The sequence below is a fragment of the Cyprinus carpio genome, chromosome B25 (genome assembly GCF_018340385.1).
Source record: "Cyprinus carpio isolate SPL01 chromosome B25, ASM1834038v1, whole genome shotgun sequence".
Classification (NCBI taxonomy): Eukaryota; Metazoa; Chordata; class Actinopteri; order Cypriniformes; family Cyprinidae; genus Cyprinus; species Cyprinus carpio.
The window spans coordinates 5,728,454-5,733,735 of NC_056621.1; the positions used below are offsets into that span (position 1 = coordinate 5,728,454).

At 35.6% G+C, this 5,282-nt stretch overlaps 1 protein-coding gene across 5 annotated transcripts in view; it reads left to right on the forward strand.

The window, feature by feature from the left end:
- Positions 1 to 5,282, forward strand: part of LOC109057318 (plexin-B2-like) — a 344,361-nt gene that overhangs the window by 58,110 nt on the left and 280,969 nt on the right. The window lies entirely within an intron of this gene.

Genomic DNA, 5,282 nt, shown 5'->3' on the forward strand with positions numbered 1-5,282 from the left:
ATGGAAAACTGGTACTGTTCTCCCAAAAAAATTGCTGGCCATCTAAAGATGAGTTTGTTTCTTCATCAGATTTGGAGAAATGTAGCAGTACATCACTTGCTCACCAATGGATGTGAATGGGTGCCGTCAGAATGAGAGTCTGAATAGCTGATAAAAACATCACAAGTAATCTAATTCTGACGGCACCCATTCACATCCATTGGTGAGCAAGTGATGCAATGCTGCATTGCTCCAAATCTGATGAAGAAACAAACTCATCTACATCTTGGATGTCCTGACGATAAGTTTATTTTCAGTAAATTTTCATTTTGGGGTGAATTATTCCTTTGATGGCCAAGTCTATCTGAACATGTTTTCAGAGTTTGTTTAACTTATTGTAAGGCTCACTATCAGAGTAGAATATATTCATACTTGTGAAGTCCTAGTCTCCTGATAAGTCATTAAAATGAGCGAAACAAACACTGCGGAGACTGAAATGAGCCCGTCTGTTTGGACTTGTGTATTAGTGCTGCAAAAACAACAACCACCAAAGGCCAAAGTTTCAACACTACAATCAGTTTGTGATCTTTAATGGCGTGTGACAATGCACTTTAGTGCCTCCGGAGCAAATGAACTGTGTTTAGGTCGTTCTGTCAGTGGTGAAGCCTGAGGTTTCCAGGTACGTGTGAAGTGCAGCTTTCAGTGTTGCGTCCCCATTGCGAAGACTCATATGTGGGTTTAATTTATATGTATGTATACATTTTGGCTGATTTAATAGTCGAGGCATAGTGTCACATTTGTACTGTTAATATTATTGCCAAGTAATGAAAACGGTACATTATAGACTATTGTGCAATATACTCAACGTATTTTAATTTCAAATGACCAAACTCTCATTTGGAGATGTTTTTGGGAAATGAATGCTATACTTGAATGAGACAAAGGTGGATTTTCTAGAGTATGTGACAGTGTCACCACTTCGCTGTGCTCAGGATCAGTCTTTTCGTGTGTATGAGTGAACCTCATGAATTGCACCAGGTCATATTTCAGATGTTGCATAAATTATATTTTGCATAATGTTAATACATTTTTTTTTTTTTTTGCATTGTGATATTTTCTTGTCAGTTAAGCACATTTTTCCCCCAAATTCTCATTACTGAAATGAAAAAATGATTAAAGTGTATATATATATATATATTAAAAAACAAATCAAATTAAAAAGACAGACACTACAATGTACAATTGTACATTTTAATAATATAGATTACTATATAGCAAACAAAATTTGCTTTATTGTTAATTATAAAAACTTTAATTTGCATAATGTTAATAAAACAATGTTTTTGCATTGTGCTATTTTCATTTAAACAGACAATTAAACTGATTTTACCCCCAAATTTGCATTGCTGGAATAATTTTTATTATTTTTTTATTTTTATTAAAATGCAAATTAAATAATTCAGTAGAGCAGACACTACCATGCATGTACAGTTATACTATATATATATATACACACAAAATTAGATTGGAAAATGTGCTGAATTGTTAAATGTGCAAAAAGTATTAAAAATAATCGTTTTCATTATGCACAATGTTTTTTTTTGTGCGTGTGGTGAAATATGACATGAGCGTGTTTTTAATAATTTTCATCAGATTCATCTGTATGTTTTAAGTTTTTTTGTCGACTGAAATATGTATTGTCTCTTCCCAGCATTTCAGTCTGGTTTTGTCTTGAAATGTTTTAGATGTTTAAATTGAGATGTTTCGGTGCTTGCTACAAAATGAACCTGGGCCTTGTGTTTGTTATTTGTCTCAGACCAGTGAAAAATGGTTTTTGACTCACTTTCATTATGAATACAAAAATCAAACCTTTATTTATCTATATATAGGAAATTCAGCAGCCATGAATAAACTCTGATAAGGAACAGTGTGAGCCTGTTGCAGTTCCTCCTGCAAAGCCTGCTGGGAAAAAAAGAAAGAAAGACAAAACCCCTTGTGAGAGCTGGATAAAGTCTTGTTTTAAAAAGATGAAGGAGAATGTGATTCCTCCCTATAAAACGTTTTTTCAGTCAAAACATGCTTATTTCTGCACAAAATCAAAAAAATACTATAAATGTAAAATTATGTAATTTATATGTACAATTTATATGCTATCTATACATTATAAATATAACAGATAACAAATATTTAAAAGTTATATCTCAAAATCTTTAATGTGAAATATCTTATTCAGGTCAGTACTAAAGAGAAAATAAGACGCATTTTACTGCAAGGTGTATGTAAACTTTTGACCACGACTGTAATATCATAATTATTATTATTATAGTTATTATTATTATTATTATTATCTATTATATTATATATTAATGAAACGATTTTTATGTGACACTGGGACCACAAAACCAGTCATCAAGGTCCATTTTTTTGTTAAACTGAGATTTATACACTCATCTGAAAGCTGGATAAATAATCTCTCCATTGATGTATGGTTTGTTAGGAGGACAATATCTGTCTGAGATATACAACTATTTGAAAATCTGGAATCTGAGGGTGCAAAAACAAATCTACAATATTGAGAAAATCCTCCTTAAAGTTGTCCAAATGAATTCTTAGCAAAGCATATTACTAATCAAAAATTTTGATAGTTTTGATATATTTACGGTAGGAAATTTACTAAATATCTTCCATGGAACATGATCTTTACTTATATCCTAATGATTTTTTTGGCATAAAAGAAAAAATCGATAATTTTGAGACATACAATGTATTTTTGGCTATTGCTACAAATATACCCCCAGGGACTTAACACTGCTGTTGTGCTCCAGGGGGTCACACATATTATTCTATTAAAATTGTATGAAAGATACATTAATATTTTTACATAAAAACTTTTATCATCATCAATCATCAAATTTTGGGGTCCTTGGTATTAAAAAGTTTACACAACTCTATTCCAGGCATCTGTGCCATTTCGAAAACATAAGTTATTTAAAACAAGAAGGAATCAGCGGTCTGACCCTGATCTCCTCTCGTGTGTCTGTCTGCTCTCGTGTGGACGGAGGAGGAGGCTGCTCCTCTCACAGCCGCTCCTGAAGGAGTCCAGCTCTCACAGCAGACGGTCCTCCTCCAGCATCCAGCTCTTCTCAATCTTCAGCTGCAGGATTCCCTGGTGCTCTCGTACAGCAGGTTCTGCATGCGCTGCAGTCTGAACACGTGAGAGAGTCTCGCTCACGTCTGATGCTCTGGGTTTGTTGGGACAGAAGGAGTCGGTGAGCCCCCCTCGAGGGCCGTGGTTCTGTCCTGCTGGCGCTGGTGCTTGTACCTGTCTCTCCTCCTGATGAATGCCTCCACCTGCTCTTTAGCCAGCCGCGTCTGCTCCTCCTAGCTGAGCCTGCAGCGCCTCCAACCTGGACTGTATCCATGAAGAGTGGATGAGAGAACAGAAAACATCATCCAGGTGAGAAGGAGGTCACCTGCTCCTCCGCGGTGCTCCTGTACTTCTCCAGCTTCTGCTGCACTCCAGCAGGTCAATCATGTTCTCCATCAAACTGCGCGCCACCTTCTGTCTGTAGAAGTCCAGCAGCTCGCTCGGAGACGGAGGGCAGCGGAGACTCACGCTGCGGGCTCAGCTCAGGACTGACACAAACACAGAGAGAGAGCAAGGAGACACTTAAAAGTGTGTCATTTGGGATTTCAGACATAAAATAGTATTATTAATATTACAAATAATAAATGTTCATGAAAATAATTTAAAAAAAATCTTAAAATAATTTCAATTAGTATTATTCTTTTTATTATTAATAAAAACACAATCTTTATTTATTTATTTATTTATTTTTCAAATAATATTTATTTTTTCAATTAATTCTAACCCCGGATTCTCATTATCACTAATCCAACCATTGGTTTAATTTATGAAATTATTTTAAAATTCCCAGTTTTCTTTATGATTTTCATTACGTTCTCGCATATAATGCAGTATTTTGTAATATTATGGTTAAATTAAAGGCACAAGAACTAAAACCAATATGCAAAATGTATAGATCAGTCATTTGAGAAAGATTTTTGCCTGTATGGTAATGAGATAATAAGACTACCAGTGGGACTATATATATGGGATATTTTAAATATAAATTATATTTACCTTTTTGCTCTTTTGTAGGAGGAGAATCCATCATCACAGTGTATGGCCTAAAACTTAAAAAAGACTTTAATGTGAGTGCACTCATAATACATAATTTTTTATTATTAAAATATATTATGTTATTTTATATCTTAATTTATCTAAATATAATGAGCTGTAGGTGATCTGACTTTACTCTAAAAATAAGGTAAATTAAAAAAAAATGCAATATGATCATTATTCATAAAAAGAGCCTAAAGAAAGCTCTTTTGTTGGACATACCGCTTTAAATCTGAAACGAAGGAACGCGTTATTTTTACAGGTTTTATTTAGACCGAGAAGAATCAGTTACAGACTAAGTAACAGCCTAAATGATCACTTTAGTCACTTTATTTATTCATAAAACGGTCAGGTGTGCAGTAATAACTATGTTGTACAATAAAAACAATGTTTATGCTGCCTGCGTGCTCACTTTCAAAACACGCTGGTTAGAAACCGGAGTGTCTGTTTATTGGAGCGCGTTCTTCACCTGCGTCACGTTTGCGCCAGCACCAACGCAGCCTGGCGTCAGCTTCCTCGCAGCAGGCGCTTGTCATTCTGCACTATTTCCTGCTGACAACACACCGCTCCGAGATTGATTAGATAAGAGCCACACTGATCTCCTACGTGGACTTTAGAGCTAGAAAAACATGTTTGACAGCTGCTGATAGCAATGTGAGCTAATGGTTAGCACTAGTGCACGATGAAGATCCATTCTCAGGTCAAAGCAAACACTTCTCGTTTTCTTCCTTCTGTTTCTGGAAAACATGGCAGAGATCTTTCTCGTCCCCGCGTGGAAGTATGTTTTAGACTCGGGTGAGAGGCGTGAAAACTTGAGCAGGAAGTCTAAGCAGCTGCTTCTGCGCAACGCGGCGCCGCTACAGCACAGTGAGTTTCACGCTCGTGTGTATTCATAATTCAGCCTTCAGTAATAGCCAGCCAATGAGCCATCATCTGAACCTCAACAGGACGAGATGTGTGGGCAAACAGGCTTGTGGTGTTGTTTGTTTTCAGTTTCGGAGTGTTCAAATGCGTAGTGAGCTGCCTTTATCTAGACAGCATTCTCAGTCCCAAAAATTAACATATTATATTATAATCAAGTGTATATTAGGCTATATAATATTATAAATATAATGTATAT